The sequence below is a fragment of the Aulonocara stuartgranti genome (genome assembly GCF_965226115.1).
Source record: "Aulonocara stuartgranti genome assembly, chromosome: 9".
In the NCBI taxonomy this organism is placed as follows: Eukaryota; Metazoa; Chordata; class Actinopteri; order Cichliformes; family Cichlidae; genus Aulonocara; species Aulonocara stuartgranti.
In genome coordinates this window covers 14,160,118-14,181,829 of record NC_138960.1, presented here as the reverse complement: position 1 = coordinate 14,181,829, position 21,712 = coordinate 14,160,118, and the positions used below count along the sequence as shown (strand labels likewise).

General features: G+C 45.2%; 2 protein-coding genes across 5 annotated transcripts in view; one reads left to right on the top strand and one right to left on the bottom strand.

The window, feature by feature from the left end:
• LOC309714066 (uncharacterized protein) overlaps positions 1-21,712 on the top strand; it is a 67,581-nt gene that overhangs the window by 8,966 nt on the left and 36,903 nt on the right. The window lies entirely within an intron of this gene.
• Positions 1-21,712, bottom strand: part of LOC309714059 (uncharacterized protein) — a 146,719-nt gene that overhangs the window by 98,706 nt on the left and 26,301 nt on the right. The gene's annotated exons all lie outside the window — the stretch shown is intronic.

The following is a 21,712-nucleotide window of genomic DNA, read 5'->3' as shown; positions in this document are numbered from 1 at the left end:
ACACCGGCTGGATGGCTGGTGACCTGAGCGAACGTGCGGCGACTGGGTGGAGGCGGGGGCGCAGCCTGTGTCTTCCTAGGGAGAGCCTGAAAAGGATAAGCGGAAGCGAATGAATGGATGGCGTCCATGTTGTTTACGTGTTACAAACCCTTGTGATATATTTTTTTAAGTGAAAGGATTGAGAGAATGGTCAAAAGGAAAATGCAAAAATGTAGTTAGACAGGAAGATTAACACTTACCGATTGATATGTACATAGGGAAAGCCACGGCAGTTGTTGATGATCCCTGGTTCCCGGTTGTTGCGAGCTCATTTCCCGCAGGCTCTTCTGCACTTCGGGCGTCGCGATGAGGCTCAAAACACCCCAGTCAGACGAAGTAAAGGCAATCTGCGGTGTTAGCGGGCCAAAACTTTCACCTGCTTTTAGTTGATAGAAATAGATTTCGCTCTCTCTGAGGCTGAAGGAATAGCCCCAAAATCCGCCGGAGCTGAGACGGATGCTGTCCTACATTGGGTTAGCGGGTGCTGGCTGAACCCTACAAAGATGCATTCGTGTGAGTTGCGCTGGAGTCGCGGGGGCTCTGTAGCTAGTTACTGGGGTCTGAGAGACCACAGTGAGGTTGGCAGGTCTGGCGTCCATGTTGTTTGCGAAAAAAGAGAAAAGTCTTCTTTTTTCTGAGGGAAAAAAAAACAGTTCAATTTAGGCCTAAATGTTAAATTATTTCTCCTGAATGTGAGCGAGAGAATAAACCTATCGCTGTGAATGTAAATCAGACCTGCATCCGATTGGCTAACCGGGGTGCGAGGGGAGCCGCCCATTTGTTATGTGATTGGCAGTGGGGCGAAGTTAGGCACGCCTCAGAGACGAGTTGGTCTCCGGCGCAAATTTTCGAACGAGCTAAGCAGCATTCGGGAGCTAAGCCGGGGAGTAGGACAAACGCTTTTTCTTTCTGCGCTGGCTGCAGCTGCGGGTTCGAGTAAGAGTGAAGGGAGAACTTGAGAATTTGAGGAAGAGGGATCGTTTGAAGAAAAAAGACTAAGGATTTTTTCAGGAGTTTTCCCCTGTTTTTGAATATAAGGTTTTGGGAAATAGAGGGTTCCCTAAGTTATTCTAGGGGTTTTTTTTGTTGTTGTTGCGCGTGTTTTGGAGAAAGACGGAGGGTTTTCCAGGAGGTTTCCTGTTTATTTGCCTAAGGATTGGGTTGGGAGCCGTGAGAGTTCTATCGAGTTATTCTAGGGGTTTTTTGTTGTTGTTGTTGTGCGTTTTGGGAGAAAAGACGGCGGTTTTTTCAGGAGTTTTTTGCTGGGAGCCAGGGCGACAGTTTTTTGCGACTCTGACTTTGATTCTAAATCTCCTTGTTCGGATTACACAAATGCAAATAAATTGAAATAAAGTCTTCCCCCGAGGCATGCAACCTGTATGTCTCGCCATACTGAATGTTACAAAAGCACAAGTTTAACTAAGTGCTTTTACTCTGGTTTAACACATTTTCACACACACAAGCATGGTCCCAGAGACACGAGAGTGCACAGACACACAGGCGCGGGGGCGCGCACGCACGCACACACGAGCAATCAGTTTAGGGCAAAAACCGGAAATCAATTTTTGGCAATCAGTTTTTGGCGCAACATCAGTCATTCTTACACAAGTACTGTCTCATATAAAATATATAAACTAAATATCTTTGAAACTGTCAAGCTCTTTAAGTTTTTGCAGCTTCCCCGCTTGAAAGGGATTGATGCATCTACCACAGGTGTTTAACTGGATTTCACTCAATGACCAGGCAGTTCTTTTGTTTTCCTTTTTCTTTAATCTTCTTTTCGGTCATAGTCAGCCATAGGTGAAAAACCTTTAAATACAAACCAAAAAACAAATTGTTTGTTATCACACATCTGCAAATACTGTGAACAATCCCAAACATGTTTTTTAACACATCAATGCAGTGCATAAAGCTTTGTAGTACAATATTTACAAGTAATTTCCCCATGGGGATCAATAAAGTATCCATTATTATTATTATTATTTTACTTGAGTATTCTTAAATACTGCTTTCTATTAAAGTGCTAAATTAAATGATCAATCTGCATTAGAACTTAAGCAGTAACAATAGTATTTATAACCAGCTTCTCTTAACCATATGCAAGCATTAACAGTCTTCCATATGCAGACCAACAATAAACAATGGTGCCGCTCGTAAACAGGCGACCAACTTGCGGCACAGTGCTAATGCTACGTAAGCTAGCAGCAGCCTCGATTCTTTAGCAACTCGCTTCAAAGTCTTTTAACATAGGCTGTATCCCAATTCAGGGTCTGCAGCCTTAAAGTACGCAGCCTCAATGGTCCTCAAGCGCCGCGTACTCAAAGACCGCTAAGGCCGGAAGTGTGAGGCTTGTGAAATGGGACGGTCTAGCCTCCGTCGCGCTGCCCAGGTTGCCTAGCAACCATGATAGCTGGAAACGTGTGGTTGACAGAAATGAAGGAGAACATATTTTGTTCGTTTGTTTGTTTCTACATGAGCTTTGTTTGATTTAATAAGTATCTGAGGCTGAGACCACAGGACTGTAAAACATGATTGTTGGGCTTCATATATGTACTGAACAGTCATATAAGATTAGCTAGTAAATAACAAATAGTTAATGTTGTTCATGAGACTAAAGTCAGTGTAAATATGATATGGCCAATATTATAGTTATTATACTAATCATTATTAGTTATTACAGCAGTGAGTTTGAACTCTCAAATCAAATCACTTCTATTGTCACATCACATGTGCAGGTAAACTGGTACAGCACATGTGAGTGAACTCTGTGTCAAATACTGAGCTTCAGTAAAGATACTAGTTGCAGCTATTTATATATCCTATCACCTTAAATCTTCACTCAAAGGCACTCAAGTATCTTTGACAGTGTATATATAGATGTATCATATATAAGAGACAAATGTTGTTCCTTCAGTATGTTGGCATTACTAAATTTGGCTCAGTGCTTACATATATGTGTAAAAAGAAAATGTACGAGCTGTGATAACTGTGTCTGATAGAATGACGAGTAGAATGATATATGAAATATTCCTTTATTGGGTGAGAAAATCAGACCATGTCATAACTGCCTTAAGTCACACAGAATAGATATCAGAGCCTTAAACGGGCTGACTTTTGCTAAATGGGTCAAACTGGGCAGAAAGTATACAAACACATAACATCCTTATTGAAAAAAAACATAACCCTACAACATGTGTCATCAGTTTGATTGATGTCCCTAGCCTTGACCTTTTGACCTTACAGAAAGTACTCCGGAAGTGTCTAATCTATTCCATATGTGTGACTAATTGCATCCGGTGGGAAAAAAGGAGGGGTGGTTCCTGGGGGGAGGAAAAGTTCAGGGGGGTGACGCAGCAGATTTCTGATGAGTCAGTGGAGATCGGAGCGCATGCTGCATAGAGACAGACAGAATGATCAAGACAGTTCGTTTTTCACAGACAAACTCATAGTTTGAATTCTGTTGAAATGTTTCAGTATTATGACAATGATCTTGATAACCTTTTTCTCAGTAAAGAGCTATTTCTTTTTTCAATAGCGGTTTTATTTTTCTTTCTTATGTTAATCTTATTACAGGCGCAATAAAATAAAAACCTTTAAGATTATCTGACTAGTAACGGATTGCATTTATATTTATAGAGCCGGGTGGAGGCATGCTACACCAACGCTTGTAATGAGAAGAAGGACTTTCTATTGCTTGTAGAGAGCCATTTCTTTTTACAATAGCGGATTTATTTTACTTTCTTATATTAACCTACAGGCCACCCACTCGTCTCCTCGCACTTGTAAAAAAAATCTCTTAGTGAAAAAAGCACCGCTCACATATTCAGAACTCTATCCCAAATAATTTTATTAAAACGCCTCGATGAGGTATTTTGGTTTGGTGCAGCCACTCCTTATCAGACCAAAAGTAAAGAGTTTTTCTTCATCTTTTGAGCTACTTTTACAACGGGTTTTCTCATTAACAGAAAATAGAATCCTTAAAAGAAAACAGTCTTATTTTGCACACACCGCAGGTCAAGAAGACGTCAACAACCCCTCTAATCGATATTAGTATATCTTAATGCTTGTAACCTAGCAAAGAATTTCATGCAGGCCTCAACTCCTTGTACGTGTAAAATAACCCTTAGTGGAAAAAAAAGCACCGCGCACATATTCAGAACTCAGAACTAAATTCAAAACTAAATAATTTTATTTAAACACCCCAATGAGGTATTTTGGTTTTGTGCAGCCACTCATACCAAAGTAAAGAGTTTTTCTTCATTTTTATAGCTACTTTTACAACAGGTTTTCCCGTTAACAGAGAATAGACAGAAACCCTAAAAGAAAATGGCCTTGTTTTACGCACATCAAGAAGAAGTCAGACAACCGTCCTGGTCAATGCTTCCTCCGTCGGGTACCATAAACTTATGAGAAAACCCCCCCAGAGAATTTATTATTTTTGTAAGAGAGAGAGAGCGAGCGAATCGATCAAACTTTTCTACAAAATGTTATACCACTCCGGGTCAGGAGGGGTGATATAGCACAGACCGGTCAGATGACTACGCCGGATGCAAACATAACTGGAAGCGTCCCAGGGACTTTCCCTTTGACATTCATCCTGGAATGATCTCCTCGTGTTGGTGTTGTTCCCACATCATCATAATAAATGTTGTTCCAGGTTCAACATTTCCAGTGACCAATCACATTGTTGTGATGTCCACCTCATCTGGAACAACAGAGATATTTTATTTAAAAATAAATCACTTTTCCTGGAATCTTGGGTCCAAAATGGGATCCTATTGGTGGCATGCGCACGCAGCGACTGGCAGTGAGTGAGAGCTTGGCATCCTAAGTTTTTAAGTTCTTATCGTTTCTTTTCGTTTCTATCGCTGGCATGTGTTTTGGTTGAAAGAAGTGACAGTTTTCTTACAAAGTGACGCTCCACAACAGTGAGAACGTCATGGATTCTTTTTTCTTCATTGTGGTTGGATTTCTACTCCCGCGAGGTCACCTCATGTATGCCGGATTTTATACATAAAGACTCTAACAGAATGAGTGAGAAGAGGAAGAGGAAAAGAGGGAGATGTGGAGGTGTTAAATTGCGTCTGAGGAGACAACAGGTCAGTCGGTTTCCCCTGCAATCTGTTATCCTTGGAAATGTTCAGTCTCTTAGGAACAAGCTGGATGAACTCCAGGGAAACGTCAGGTTCCAGAAAGACTTCAGCTGTGTAATGGGGCTTTTTCTGAGACATGGCTGACGGAGCTGGATCAGGACGCTGATTTTTCAATTGACGGTTTTGGAGCTCCCTTTCGCCGCAATCGGGATGCACGGGTAACAGGGAAATCTCAAGGAGGGGGAGTATGCTTGTATGTGAACAAACGTTACTGTAGCGCTGTGAGTGTTAGAGAGTGTATTTGTACACCAGATGTTGAACTTTTATCCGTGTCACTGCGCCCTTTTTATCTCCCTCGTGAGTTTCCACAACTTTTTATTACCGTAGTTTACATTCACCCGAGGGCACACCCCGCCTCCACTTGCAGCATCATTTCAGACGTAGTGCAGAAGCTGCAGGTGCTCTCTCCTGACGCACCAAACTTTATAATGGGGGATTTTAACCATGTCTCTCTTAAAAATACTTTGGGCAATCTGTATCAATATCTATCCTGTCCTACCAGACGGGATAAAATGTTGGACCTTTGTTACGGATCGGTGAAGAATGCTTATAAATTGCAAACACAACATGTGCCCTCTCTTTGGAAAGAAGCAGTCGTGGTTCCTGTCCCTAAATCTAGTCGTCCAAAAATTCTAAATGACTTCAGACCTGTTGCCCTCACTTCAGTTGTAATGAAAGTCTTTGAAAAAATCATCAGAAATGTGATTATGAAAGAGACTGAACATCAGCTGGATCCAATGCAGTTTGCATATAGGCCCAATAGAGGAGTGGAGGACGCACTTTTGACTTTGTTAAATCTGATTCTTAAACGTGTAGAGAGTAAAGGGACTTTTGCAAGACTTTTTTTCATTGATTTTTCTTTGGCTTTTAATACAATACAGGCCCATATTTTAATTAAAAGACTTTTAGAACAGTTTGAAATCAGGAAAAACCTGATGGGCTGGATTTTAGATTTTTTTAACTAACAGGTCATAAAGAGTGAGAATAAATGGGATTCTGTCTGACCCAGTGTTCTCCTCCACAGGTTCTCCTCAAGGGTGCGTCTTATCAAAGTCAAAGTCAAAGTCAGCTTTATTTGTCAATTCTGCCACATGTACAGGACATACAGAGAATTGAAATTTCGTTACTCTCAACCCCTAGATGAATAGCAAATAAACATTTAAATATAAGAGAGTGATTAAAAAATGCAAGTAAAATAATTAAAAAGTAGAAATTTAAATAAATACAATTAGAGATGGCACGATACCACTTTTTTATGTCCGATACCGATACCGATATCATAAATTTGGTTATCTGCCGATACCGATATGAATCCGATATAGTGTTTTTTAATCAACAAAACTGTTTTTTAAATATCTTGCTGCATTTTGTATAAGTTCATACTCAAGTTTAAAACAACAACTACACTAAAGCTATTCTGTTATACCTGTATGCAAAAAAAAAAAATTTCATAGTTCAGCAATACTGATCAATCTAATAAACTTAAACCTACACCATCCTCACTATTCTGGTATTTTAAAGAGTACTTAGCATAAATATTAAGCAACCTAACTAATAGGGTTCCAACTCCCAGCAACAACAAAAATAAATAAATAAAAAATAGGGAACCACCCCTCACACTCCACCTCATGATGCTTAATCGACGTAATCAACCTTAATTTGATGCAGTGTGAAAAAAAATGCACAGAAATCAATTATTTTTCAAGAAATATTAAATAGATTCAACATCTTTCTTCAACAAAATTGCAGACTGCACAGATGGTACCTTTCCAAAGGAAAAAGTACTATAGCTTACTAGGGTATATATATTAGACTTAATAGTCACTATATACTATATACAGTAATTGACTTCTATTCATTTTGCATCAAATTAAAACTTTGGGTGTCAGATAATTATTTATTAAAAGCTAGACATTTTAAATGAGAATAAGAAAGAAAAGTATGTCTTTGTGCCCCCTTTTCCCTGTTAATGCCCTATCGGCCCCCCTGGCTAAACTTTGCTAGATCCGCCCCTGCACAGTTACCAGCCGTCAGCTAGAAAAAGATCCTGGTGTAGAAAGTAATATTAACTAAATTCTAACAACAGCTTATCAAGCTTAAACGTGCTGCTGTTGTTCAGCCGCTGGTTTCCTCTTTCTGGTGCAAAGTGGGCCAAAAACAAACCAGAGAGACGGACTCGCAACAGAAAAGCCGATCAGCTGATCATTAAGCAGTTTCATGATTGAAGTAGCAGCAAGAAGAGGCAGTCGCTTGTTAAGCTTAACGCAGGAATGCTTTACATACATTCAGAGATGGACTTACACACTTGCTTTACTTCTCTCGGGGATAACTTTGTCAGAGATGACATGCCGGGTTGGTAGCGAAGCTCCAAATGGTATCCAGACCACGACAGGTCCTGCATGCCACAGCCGCTCTATCACGTGATGCATACTGCTCCGACGTGCTAACGTTCTGAGGTGAGTTACAGCGTGTTGCAAGTTTTGTGAGGTGCTTTCGTGATATTTAATGGATCGGATTACATTTTTTATTTTTCTCCGATATCCGATCCAGTAATTTAGGTCAGTATCGGACCGATACCGATACGTAATATCGGATCGGTCCATCTCTAAATACAATACAATTTTACATATAACAAGAAACTATACAATATACAATATACAATATTCAGGTAAGGGTAAATGGCATTGAGTGCAAACCAGACAGAGTAGTGCAAATAGGCAAATAGTGCAGATGGAGATTTAGTAATGTACGATAAAAGATAGTGTGACAGACAAAGTCTTATGAGGTAATGGCAGTCCAATGCTCCACAAAGTGACTGGAGCAGGCCAGTGAGTGCGTCAGAGAGTGAGTGTGTGTGTGTGTGTGTGTGTGTGTGTGTGTGTGTGTGTGTGTGTGTGTGTGTGTGTGTGTGTGTGTGTGTGACAGAGTTCAGTGAGACCGTGGTGGAGAAGAGGGGAGAGGGGGGCAGAATCGGGAGGGAGTTAAGCTTCCTGACAGCCTGATGGATGAAGCTGTCCTTCAGTCTGCTGGTCCTGGCCTGGAGACTCCGCAGTCTCCTCCCTGACGGCAGCAGCTTGAAGAAGCTTTGCATTGGGTGCGTGGGATCAGCCGCTATGCAAAGGGCTTTTTTAGTGAGACGGGTGCTGTAAATGTCCTGGAGGGAGGGGAGAGAGACACCAATGATCCTCTCTGCAGCTCTCACTATGCGTTGGAGGGTTCTATGACAGGACGCATTGCAGGCTCCAAGCCAAAAAAATTTTAACTTTGTTTTATCATTCTTTTATTGAGTCTGTTTTATCTCCCTTATTATTCATTCTCTATACAAACATGTGTCAGAGCAGATGTGAAAACAGGGCCATCATTAAATATGCAGATGACTCTGTTATTGTCAGCTTACTGAAAGAGGGTGAAACTAACCACGGTCCAGTCATTGATGACTTTGTTCAGTGGTGTGAGGAGTCTTATATCCAGCTGAACATATCTAAAACAAAAGATATGGTGATTGATTTTAGGAAACAACAAAATGGGCATGCAGTCACTTTAATTAAAGGTCAGAAAATAGAGCAAGTACAATCATATAAATATCTTGGGACCATAATCAATGAAAAACTGAACTTTGATCAAAATTGCAAATCAGTTTGTAAAAAGGGTCACCAGCACCTTTATTGTCTTAGGAAACTTGCTCATTTCCACATTGACCAAAAAATTTTAACTTTGTTTTATCATTCTTTTATTGAGTCTGTTTTATCCTTTTGTTTGGTGGCATGGTTTCGTCAGACCTCTGTCACAGAGCAAAACTCTCTAAATCAGATAGTGAGATGGTCCAGTCGTCTGATAGGTGAGCCACAGTCTTGTTTAGCCTCCCTGTACTCTAAGGAGGTACAGAGGATGGCTTTATCAATCCTTAAAAATGGTTCCCATCCTCTAAGGGGTGAATTTCAGCTTCTTCCCTCAGGACAGAGGTTTCTATTTCCGAGATGCAGGACAAAGCGTTATAAAAATAGCTTTGTCCCCGTTGCTGTCACTGAATTAAATAAGAACTGTTTTTGATTCGAAATATTAAAATTACTATATATGTGCCACAGTGAGGTTTATATCTTTACTAGGTATGTGTGTTTTTAAAGGGATGCCAAATGCTGTCATTTTTTCTGTAAAGAAAATTTACCTTGCCTATGGGTATAAATAAAGTTACCTTGACCTTGGCTCAGCTGGTTAATAAAGAGGGAGCACTACTTACTTACAATGAATTCCTTACACTATATAATTTTCCCATCAGTGTTTGGGAATTCTCAATGGTGCTTGGTGCCATACCCTCAGGTACTTTAATGTTATATAAAAACACTGACAGTTCAATATCTACCTCAGTCACTCTCCCTGATCCAGCTGAGTCAGCAGTGGGAAAAATCTGCTTTTCACAGGAACTTGGTAACAGCAATAAGAGAATACGTAGTTTATTCCAAGAAGATATCGTGTCTCTCCCATATATATAATATCTTACTGGAACCGACATGTTCCAGATATCACCTGGAAGAAAGTCTGGATGATCCTATAAATATCTAATTGTAAACAAGGTGAAGGAAATCTCATGTAAAATTCTTCATAAATGTTAAACCAGCCAGTCACTATATGGTAACATTTAAAAGAGACATAAATACTAATTGAACTTTCTGTGGGGATCATCCAGAAAGTGTGGCACATCTTTTTTGGTACTGTTCCTCTACACAGAGATTCTGGAAGGAATTTAGCAGTTTTATTATTGTCCATATTTTAAGGGAGTTTTCTTAATGATGGGAAAATGTTTTATTCTGTTTCTTTAAGTTCTCCAGGAAGAATGATAAATGTTTTTTTTATAAAAAAAAAATTGTTAATACTTTTAGCTAAATATTTTATTCATAAATGTAAGTTTATTAATAAAACACCATATTTCTGCCTTTTTATAAGGATATGGAATTGTACATACAATCAATATCAGACTCAACCAACAAAAAAGTTCTATTGTTCTGAGAGCCTCAAAAATTCACATATACAGTGGGGCAAAAAAGTATTTAGTCAGCCACCGATTGTGCAAGTTCCCCCACTTAAAATGATGACAGAGGTCAGTAATTTGCACCAGAGGTACACTTCAACTGTGAGAGACAGAATGTGAAAAAAAAATCCATGAATCCACATGGTAGGATTTGTAAAGAATTTATTCGTAAATCAGGGTGGAAAATAAGTATTTGGTCAATAACAAAAATACAACTCAATACTTTGTAACATAACCTTTGTTGGCAATAACAGAGGTCAAACGTTTACTATAGGTCTTTACCAGGTTTGCACACACAGTAGCTGGTATTTTGGCCCATTCCTCCATGCAGATCTTCTCGAGAGCAGTGATGTTTTGGGGCTGTCGCCGAGCAACACGGACTTTCAACTCCCGCCACAGATTTTCTATGGGGTTGAGGTCTGGAGACTGGCTAGGCCACTCCAGGACTTTCAAATGCTTCTTACGGAGCCACTCCTTTGTTGCCCGGGCGGTGTGTTTTGGATCATTGTCATGTTGGAAGACCCAGTCTCGTTTCATCTTCAAAGTTCTCACTGATGGAAGGAGGTTTTGGCTCAAAATCTCACGATACATGGCCCCATTCATTCTGTCCTTAACACGGATCAGTCGTCCTGTCCCCTTGGCAGAAAAACAGCCCCATAGCATGATGTTTCCACCCCCATGCTTCACAGTAGGTATGGTGTTCTTGGGATGCAACTCAGTATTCTTCGTCCTCCAAACACGACGAGTTGAGTTTATACCAAAAAGTTCTACTTTGGTTTCATCTGACCACATGACATTCTCCCAATCCTCTGCTGTATCATCCATGTGCTCTCCGGCAAACTTCAGACGGGCCTGGACATGCACTGGCTTCAGCAGCGGAACACGTCTGGCACTGCGGGATTTGATTCCCTGCCGTTGTAGTGTGTTACTGATGGTGACCTTTGTTACTTTGGTCCCAGCTCTCTGCAGGTCATTCACCAGGTCCCCCCGTGTGGTTCTGGGATCTTTGCTCACCGTTCTCATGATCATTTTGACCCCACGGGATGAGATCTTGCGTGGAGCCCCAGATCGTGGGAGATTATCAGTGGTCTTGTATGTCTTCCATTTTCTGATGATTGCTCCCACAGTTGATTTCTTCACACCAAGCTGCTTGCCTATTGTAGATTCACTCTTCCCAGTCTGGTGCAGGTCTACAATACTTTTCCTGGTGTCCTTCGAAAGCTCTTTGGTCTTGGCCATGGCGGAGTTTGGAGTCTGACTGTTTGAGGCTGTGGACAGGTGTCTTTTATACAGATGATGAGTTCAAACAGGTGCCATTCATACAGGTAACGAGTGGGGGACAGAAAAGCTTCTTACAGAAGACGTTACAGGTCTGTGAGAGCCAGAGATTTTCCATGTTTGAGGTGACCAAATACTTATTTTCCACCCTGATTTACGAATAAGTTCTTTATGTCACGTTTCGTAGATCGGACTCACGCGCACACCACTAGTGTCTTCAAAAGGTGCATTTATTTACAGTGTTTCCTACAGTGGAATTCATATATATACATAATAGTGTCCAAAGAAAAAGGTGCCGGGGTTCCAGGGTCCAGGAGTGAAAGAGGCAGGAGTTCAGGAAGGGAAAGTTTCCATTCAGTCCTAGCACATCTCCTCTCCTTTATCTCTCTTGCTCCCGTTCAGTCGCCAGGCACAGGGGAAGAACAAGTCCAGAGGCAATCTATGCACAGGCAGAAAAAAACCATTAGTCTCCTGGTTCAGACATGCTCATAAACTGATTCTACAAAATACAGGACGACTGACGCTGATGACTCAACGATCCAGCGACGAGTAGAGCAGACTCGCCCTCTTAAGAAGGGTTCCAATCTTTCATGATCAGCGACAGATGTGCTGATCACCTCCAGGTGCGTAGGCCAGGGGCAGGAGCCCATACTGAGCTCCGCCCCGGCAGGAGAAAGAGAGAATGGAAGAGGGCGAGAGAGAAAGGGAGAGCAGAGGTGAGAGAGAAAGGTAAACAAAACAAAACACCTGACGGCTGTCAGCTGACGAGGGGCGGAGACCATGACAGTACCCCCCCCTCAACGGGAGCCCCCCGGCGACCCACCAGGCTTGTCCGGATGCAGGCGGTGAAACTCCCGGAGCATGGGCACATCCAGAACGGCCGCCCGAGGGACCCAGGAGCGCTCCTCCACGCCATAACCCTCCCAGTCAACCAGATACTGACAGCCACGCCCACGGCGCCGAGAGTCCATGATGCGAGTGATGGAGTAGGCCGGCAAGCCATCCACGAGCCGGGCGGGAGGAGGGGGCCTGGAAGGAGGGCACAGAGGACTAGAGCGGACAGGTTTGAGTTGTGAAACATGGAAAACATCATGGATTCTCATATTGCGAGGGAGTTTTAACTTCACAGAGACAGGATTGACCAAGGCGGAGATTTCAAAAGGGCCAATGAAGGTGGGTGTAAGTTTCTTAGATTCAGTCCTGACCGGAACAAAGCGGGTAGAAAGCCATACCTTCTGGCCGACAGAGTATTCGGGTGCTGGAGTCCGGTGCCGGTCTGCGATGCGTTTGTTGTTCTCCTTCGTGCGCAGTAGAGCCGCTTGAGTTGCCCGCCAAACTCTGCGACACCTGCGCAGATGAGCCTGGACGGAAGGTACAGAGTGCTCACCTTCCACAGCAGGAAAAAGAGGAGGCTGATATCCCAAGGAAGCTTCGAAGGGAGACCGGCCGGTGGCAGAGGCAGTCAAGCTGTTATGGGCGTACTCGATCCACGGCAACTCCTCACTCCAGATGGTTTGATTGGTGGAGGCGACGCAGCGCAGGGCGGTCTCCAGTTCTTGGTTGGCCCGCTCGGATTGGCCGTTGCTCTGAGGATGATAACCCGAGGATAGACTGACCTTTGCGCCCAGGGAGTTGCAGAACTCTTTCCAGACCCGAGAAGTAAATTGAGGCCCTCTGTCGGACACTATGTCTTCCGGGATCCCATGCAGGCGGAAGACGTGAGTGGCGAGTAGGCGTGCAGTCTCTAGAGCTGTGGGAAGCTTAGGCAGAGCAATGAAATGAGCCACTTTAGAGAAACGATCGATTATGGTGAGAATGACAGTGTTACCTGCTGATGGAGGTAACCCGGTGATGAAGTCCAGTGCTATGTGAGACCATGGCCTGGAAGGAGTGGATAACGGATGGAGCTGACCCGCCGGGGGTTGGTTCGATGGTTTGTTTCGGGCACAGACCGTACAAGCAGTGATGTATTCCCGAGTATCTTGGGTGAGTGAGGGCCACCAGAAGTACCGCTGGAGAAACTTGACGGTGCGATGTATCCCTGGGTGGCATGAGAACCGGGCCGTGTGAGCCCATTGCAGAACCTGGGATCTGACAGAGCGCGGAACATAGAGTCGGTGGACGGGCCCCCCTCCCGGATCCGGTTCGGCTATCTGAGCCGCCCGGATGGCCGCCTCGATCTCCCAAGTGATGACCCCAATAGTACAGGTTGCCGGCAGAATGGAATCCGGATCCGCCTTTTCGTCAGCAGCGGAAAACTGACGGGAGAGAGCGTCCGGCTTGACATTTCGGGAACCGGGTCTGTAGGTGATTGAGAAGTGAAAACGGGTGAAAAACAGGGCCCATCTGGCCTGTCGAGCGTTGAGACGTTTCGCCGTTTGAAGGTAGGCCAGGTTTTTGTGATCGGTCCAGACCACGAAGGGTTGAGTGGTGCCCTCCAGCCAATGCCGCCATTCTTCCAGGGCGAGCTTAATCGCCAAGAGCTCCCGATCGCCCACGTCGTAGTTACGTTCTGCAGGGGTGAGACGACGGGAAAAATAGGCACAAGGGTGCATCTTACCTTCCCTCTGTTGGGAAAGGACGGCCCCCACCCCTGAGTCGGATGCGTCGACCTCTACCACGAACTGAAGAGTGGTATCAGGTTGGACCAGGATGGGCGCTGAAGCAAACCGTTTCTTGAGCTCCTGAAAGGCTGATTGGACAGCGTCACTCCACTGAAAAGCAAGCTTGGGAGAGGTTAACTGAGTTAATGGTAAGGCAATCCTGCTAAAGTCCCGTATGAATCTCCTGTAGAAGTTAGCGAAGCCAAGGAAGCGTTGCAACTGGCGACGGTTGTTTGGTTCTGGCCAGTTCACAACAGCCTTGACTTTCACAGGGTCGGGTCGAAGATCTCCCCGCTCGATTATGTACCCTAGGAAGGCAACCGAGGGCACATGAAACTCACATTTCTCGCTTTTGACGAACAGCCGGTTCTCCAGAAGGCGTTGCAGCACCAGCCGGACCTGGGTCTCGTGTTCCGCCTGGGAGGAAGAGAAGATCAGAATGTCGTCTAGATAGACAAACACAAATCGGTTAATAAAGTCCCTTAGAACATCATTGACCAGAGCCTGGAATACTGCAGGTGCGTTAGTGAGGCCGAACGGCATGACCAGATACTCAAAATGTCCAAGGTGAGTATTAAACGCCGTCTTCCATTCATCGCCATCCCGAATCCGGACCAGGTGGTAAGCGTTTCTCAAGTCCAGCTTGCTGAAAATGACGGCGCCCTGGAGAAGTTCGAAAGCGGAGGTGAGCAGGGGCAGTGGATATTTATTCTTGACCGTAATGTTATTGAGTCCCCGAAAGTCAATACAGGGTCGGAGGGTCTTATCCTTCTTTTCCACAAAGAAGAAACCTGCTGCGACGGGTGAGGAAGAGGCCTGGATAATGCCGGCAGCGAGAGATTCAGTTATATATTTCTCCATAGCCTCCCGTTCCGGCAGCGAGAGGCTATAGAGGCGGCTGGTTGGTAAGGGAGCTCCCGGCAGCAGGTCTATGGCGCAGTCATAGGGCCGATGGGGTGGCAGCGACTGGGCTCGGTCCTTCCGAAACACCTCGGCGAGATCGTGGTAAGCAGACGGCACATCTGCTAAGTCGGAAGACCGCGATGGCTCTGGGCCGGTGACAGATTTGTTAGGAGGTACGGCAGCCTTAAGGCAAGTCATATGACACTCTTCTCCCCAGCCCGTAATGCCTCCTTTCTGCCAATTAATCGTGGGGTTGTGTTGCTGGAGCCAGGGATGACCGAGAACTAACGGCGTCTGAGTGGAGTGAAAAACAAAAAAACTAATCTCCTCCGAATGATTGCCAGACAGTGTGAGGGTGAGCGGTTCAGTGATGTGTGTGATGTCGGGGAGGCGCTGCCCTGATAAAGCCGTGACACGTAAGGCGTGGGGTAGTGACTCCACAGTCACACAGAGTCGTTTAGCTAGTTCAGAGTCAATGAAATTTTGTTCTGCTCCAGAATCAATAAGCACAGAAAGTGAATGACACTCGGAATGAACCAGAAGCTTAGCCGGCAGGGCTAAACGTGGAGGAGATTTATCCTGATTCAAACCGCCCACCAGTACTCCAACCATCACTGGCGGGCGCGGCCTTTTGCTCGCGACGGACAGGAGGCAATCATGTGTCCCTTATTACCACAATACAGACACTCACCGGCCGTGATGCGTCGCTGACGTTCTGCAGCAGTTAGGTGAGAGCTGCCGATTTGCATGGGCTGTACCTCTCCGTCGGCGCCCCCTGATGTCCGGGAGGACCGGTAATCGGCCGAAGCCTCCGCCCATCGCGGTCCTGCGGCCTCCTGGGAACTGGAGTTCCGTGCTTGCCTACGAGCTCGTAGCCGCTCATCCACCTTAATACATAACGACATCAATTCGTCAAAAGCAGTGGGTAGGTCCCGCATAATCAATTCATCTTTCAGATCTTCCCGGATGTTATTTAACAATGTGCTCCTGAGCGCATCCGGTCCCCAGCCGGTTTCTTCTGCCAAAATCCAAAAGTCGATTGAATAATCTGCCATACTCCGCTTACCTTGCTTAAAGTTAAGGAGGCGGAGCGCTGCAGCCTCGACTCCAGAGCCCTGATTAAACACAGTCTTAAAGTTAATCACAAACCTCTCAAAAGAGATCTCCGGGTTGGAGTTTAACACGACCTGGGCCCATTTCAAAGCCCGGTCACGAAGCATCTGTACCAAGAACGCAATCTTTGCCCCGTCATTGTTATGAAAACGCCGCTGTTCGCGGAAAATCAATGAACACTGGGCCAGAAAGCCAGAGCACTTCTCTGTCTCCCCTGAAAAGGGCTCAGGCGAAGGCAGAGGACCGTCAGAGGATGGGGTGGCTGCCGATGAGGGACCGGCCGTAGCCGCCGCGAGTGTCTCCTGCTGGGCAGGGCGAGCCGGCTGGGAGGTCCCTGGCTGTACTCCCCCTGGCGTAGTCAAACCGGAAACAGCTTGAGTTAGTGCAGCGATCTCACCTCGCAGCTGATGTAACATTTGTTCGTGGCGAGTCAGCGCCGCTTCTTGGGCAGCCAGTGCCTGACCGATGGTATTCTGATCTGCTGAGTCCATGTTGTGGCTGGATCGTTCTGTCACGTTTCGTAGATCGGACTCACGCGCAGACCACTAGTGTCTTCAAAAGGTGCATTTATTTACAGTGTTTCCTACAGTGGAATTCATATATATACATAATAGTGTCCAAAGAAAAAGGTGCCGGGGTTCCAGGGTCCAGGAGTGAAAGAGGCAGGAGTCCAGGAAGGGAAAGTTTCCATTCAGTCCTAGCACATCTCCTCTCCTTTATCTCTCTTGCTCCCGTTCAGTCGCCAGGCACAGGGGAAGAACAAGTCCAGAGGCAATCTATGCACAGGCAGAAAAAAACCATTAGTCTCCTGGTTCAGACATGCTCATAAACTGATTCTACAAAATACAGGACGACTGACGCTGATGACTCAACGATCCAGCGACGAGTAGAGCAGACTCGCCCTCTTAAGAAGGGTTCCAATCTTTCATGATCAGCGACAGATGTGCTGATCACCTCCAGGTGCGTAGGCCAGGGGCAGGAGCCCATACTGAGCTCCGCCCCGGCAGGAGAAAGAGAGAATGGAAGAGGGCGAGAGAGAAAGGGAGAGCAGAGGTGAGAGAGAAAGGTAAACAAAACAAAACACCTGACGGCTGTCAGCTGACGAGGGGCGGAGACCATGACACTTTACAAATCCTACCATGTGAATTCATGGATTTTTTTTTCACATTCTGTCTCTCACAGTTGACGTGTACCTCTGGTGCAAATTACTGACCTCTGTCATCATTTTAAGTGGGGGAACTTGCACAATCGGTGGCTGATTAAATACTTTTTTGCCCCACTGTATATGTATGTGAATTTTTTTCGCATACTCATATAATTTTTTTTTTTTTTTTACCCCTGGTTCTGTATGTTCATGTTTTGTTCTTTAGTAAACTTCATCTGTTTGTATGTGCATCCATCTCTGGATGCCTCTGGCTCCTGGGGGCTCTCTCTCGCTCTCTCACTCTCTCTCTCTCTCTCTCTCTCTCTCTCTCTAACACACACTGCAATATGACTGCTGATTTATGTATCTGTGGATTTTTCTTACATGTGCAGTGGTTGTCAATACATTGTGTATTTATATTTGTAAAATATATTTGTAAAAATGTAATCAGGAGATAGTGAGACATAGACTGTGACAACACGAATTTGACACAGGGGTCGAGGGGACACGAGAGAGAGAGGGAGAGACAAGATTAGCTGGGGAAATATACATGGATACACATGACAGACATGGAATGAAACACAGGGAGGATAACGTAAGGACGGAGCTTTCCTCTCTTCAGGAACTCTCTCTGCAGGAGGGGGAGATATAGGAGAGGTGGAGGAAGATCTCAGCCTGGGCGTCTATTGTCTTATGTAGTCTGGAAGATGAGTGGATGGTGGGGTGGGTGCAGTTTTCTCTGTGGTGGGGTTGGGTGGACTGTCCCGGGCTCTGTGGGGCCGGGAGGCGCTGCTGCACTGGGCCCCGGTCTGGATGGGCCTGGGCCCCCTTTCCCTGGCGGGTTGCGGAGTATGGGGGTGCCTACTGGGGTCAGCGGGGGAGCTGGCCCCAGGGAGGGGTCACTTGCCCCTCCCTTCCTTCCCTCCCCATCTCCAGCTGCCTCCCTCTTCCCGCTCCACCACAACCACCCACACATGCAGGGCCTTGGAGTAGGGGTATGTCACCAGGGTGCAGAGGAGGCTACCCCCCCCCCCCCCCCCCCCCCCCCCCCCTCTGTCCCCTTCTGGCTGCCTCTGCCTCAATTTTATCCCACAACTTAGACATTCACATTACTCACACTCTCATTACACATACATATAGGATCTTGGGGGTGGGCACGATACACGGAGTCCAAAGTACCATCAGGGTGTACACCCCACCCCTGGCGTCGTTGCCCACCTCTCAATTTTAAATACACGTAGACATTGAGGGCTATCAGGAGGGACCATGCGCTTACCTGCTGCTCTCTGGCAGGTAGCTCCAAGCCCTCCTGGGTTTTAAATGCACCTTAGAACACACATGCATCAACACTACAATGAGCGGGTGGAGGGAGGTTTGGAGTCTTCTCTCACCCCCGTTCTCTGCGACCTGCTGGAGCGGGGGGGCTAGGAGGAGGAGTTGGCCATCCGACTGCGGTCTGGAGTGTGGGGCCTCCCTGCTGCTGCGAAGTCGGGGCGGTCTGCCTCTCCCCACCGCAGGGAAAAGGGTAACACCACCTGGGTCTGGGTGCAGTTCCCCCCTCCAGGAGCAAGGGTACCTAGACCCGGTTTGTAGAGTACGCTTGGGGAGTGTGATCGTGTGTACAGCGTCTCTTTATGTCTGTCTCCACGTTGGTTGAGTGTGGAGTAAGTGCATATGAGAGCATGAGGGTGGGAATGGATGTTTGTATATGTGTGTGCCTGTATGTCTGTGTCTATATGTCAGGTTGGGTATCAGACACCACCTCTCTGGGGACATCTCAGGCCCTCCAAGGTTTGGAGGCCTATCTCCCCCCACCACCACTTCCCCTGCCAGTGGCAGATGCCCTCAGACATCGGTGTGTTGGTGGTTCTTTGTGTCTGGGGATGGGCGTCCAGGTACACGCCGGCTCACTCCTTGGCGGCCGCTTATCGGGGCCTGGAGCCTGGGGCTCGCTCGGGCCACTTCGGAGGTGGGGTGCCCCCGGCCTCTCGGCCTGGTGCTCGGTCACTCAGGCACGGCTGGCTGCCGGCGGAGCTCACGGGCGCGTCACTGCAACTCCCCCTGGCTTCTGCTCCGCGGCTGCTGAGTGAGCCCTCATCTGGGACTCTCCTCAGCTCTTTCCGGGACAGTGGCGCGGCTGCTCCTCTGTTGGTCTTCCTTGGTCTCTTGTGTTCTGGGGGCCTCTGGATGTCTGGAGTTTTGATCTCCTCCATACCTGCTTCATGCCCTGGAGGACGGGGCTGTGGCCCCCCCACACCCTCTAGCAGATCATTACATGAAGGAACCTTTTAAAAAAACAAGCGCGTCCATGCTCACAGGTGTACACACGGGTGATCACACCCACAAACTACACCCTTTTTGGCTCCTACCTCAAACCACACTGTGTTCTGTTGATCTTATGTGCTGCACAATAATGTTTAATATTTAGTATTTACTGTCATATTCCCATATATCATCGTGATGTTGTTTATTCTATTACTCTTGTTCTCTTCTGCTTGTTTTCTTTTTTCTTTCTCAGCAGGTGATCCAGGTGATTGATATATGCATTTTTTGTCTTTTTTTTTCTGCCCATTCTGTTGGTTTTTGTTTTTTGCCCTTCTCCCCCGTCCCTCTTCTCAGCTGTTTCTCTTTCCCTCTTTCTTTCTCCCCTTCTTTCCTCCAGTCAAGTCTGTCCCATATTCAGCAAGTGAAAATAAAATAAACAATAAAAGGTGAATCAAATGGACCATTATGGCAAGGCTGGGATGGTCAATTTGGTAAAGTAAATCCGTTGGGCATCTTTCTTTGCCTTTAGACAATAATTCTGATGGCAAAAGAGCCAAAAGGGACAGGCAAAAAAACAACAACATAAGGACGGAACAGGCAGACGAGACACAAAGACATAACAGGGACACACAAAGGTGAGGGAGACTTAAACCCAGAGGACACAACAAACACACGCTGAAGACACGATGCTACAAACATAGTGGGGAGACACAGACATGAGAGTAACCTAAATAGATAAAACTAAACAGGGAAACAGAGAACACAACCATAGAACTAACTGAAGGTTTAAGTCTCTACTATACAAACCAGAACATAATACAAACGGGCATAAAACTCAAAATACCGGCCCGTGACAAAAACGAGCTTTCTTCATTTCTTTCATTTGTAACTGATGGTGAGTAGTATTTCTAGTACATTAAAGCACATCCACAGTGTTTCGTACGTCTCTTTATTTTTTTTATTCTAATTTGAATTGATATTACAGCACTAGTGTTTTTTTTTTTTTTTAAAAACAAACGATGGAAAACATGAGATGAAACGCAAATTCACATTTGAAGTGTGTATCTGGATTAACTTTTTTATTGCTGTATAATAATCGACACGACGTTTGCAAATGGTGGTAGATTTTCCCTTTCTGGGTCCTTGTCCATTAGGTTCCTCTTGTGTCTCCATCCTCTGTGTCCCTCTTTGTGTGATCGTTTTTATACGTTTGTGAGTTTGTGTGTGCGTGTGTGATTGTTGTTGTTTGCTTGACAAAGGCAAAGTGTGCTTTGCAATATTACACACAGTAAACCAGCCCAGAGTTCAAAGTTCAAAGTTTGTATTTCTTCATAAAAGTTCAAAATAAAATATTTACTACACATTTCAGCCAGTGTCAGTCTCTGTTTCACTCTCTAACTGTGGCTTAAGTACATAAAACATTCAAGAATCTGATAGATTAATAATATCAGACAGAATGTGTTCCCAGCACTCGATATCTCCCATTTGTGGTCTACTTCTCCTAGTTTTACATATCAACTGACATTATTGTCTACATCACCAGCACTATAGAAGTGAGTGGGCTATTATACCATAGTGCATGTTAAGGTAAATACTGCACAAAAAGTAAGTAGCATCTTGTATGAGATGATTAGGGTAAGCAGTAATGTGTATGTGAGCCTAAAGAAAAGGAATTTAAATACACCAGTACCAGCTTCAGATCATATTGTATATTATATGTTTATACTTCTTATAATATGTCATCTGTCATGTTTATATGCAGTGACAATTGTACATGTGGAGTTGTGCTCATATTTGGTTTTTACATTCAGTGTATCATTTGTAAAATGTTGATATATTTTTCTTTTATTATTGTCTTGTTTGTTTGCACGTGCTTGTAAATACAGCAAATATTTACAACCTTTGTTTTTTGAAGAATGTTTATGTTTGTGGCGATGAAGCTATCTGGCAACATGAACCTCATCTTCATGCCCATCATGTGGCTATGGTACAGGATTTAGGTTTAATGTGATGCATATGCAGGTTACAGCCGGGGAATGGCAGTAAGCTGTGGAGTGATTTGGCATGTTCGAGTACTGTTACTCTAAATTCTCTCACATATAACATGATAAAGCCCTCTTACCCAATGTCATGGAGTTTCACAGGTACACAGAGTCAACACTAAGTCACATCAAAGAAGCCAATGATG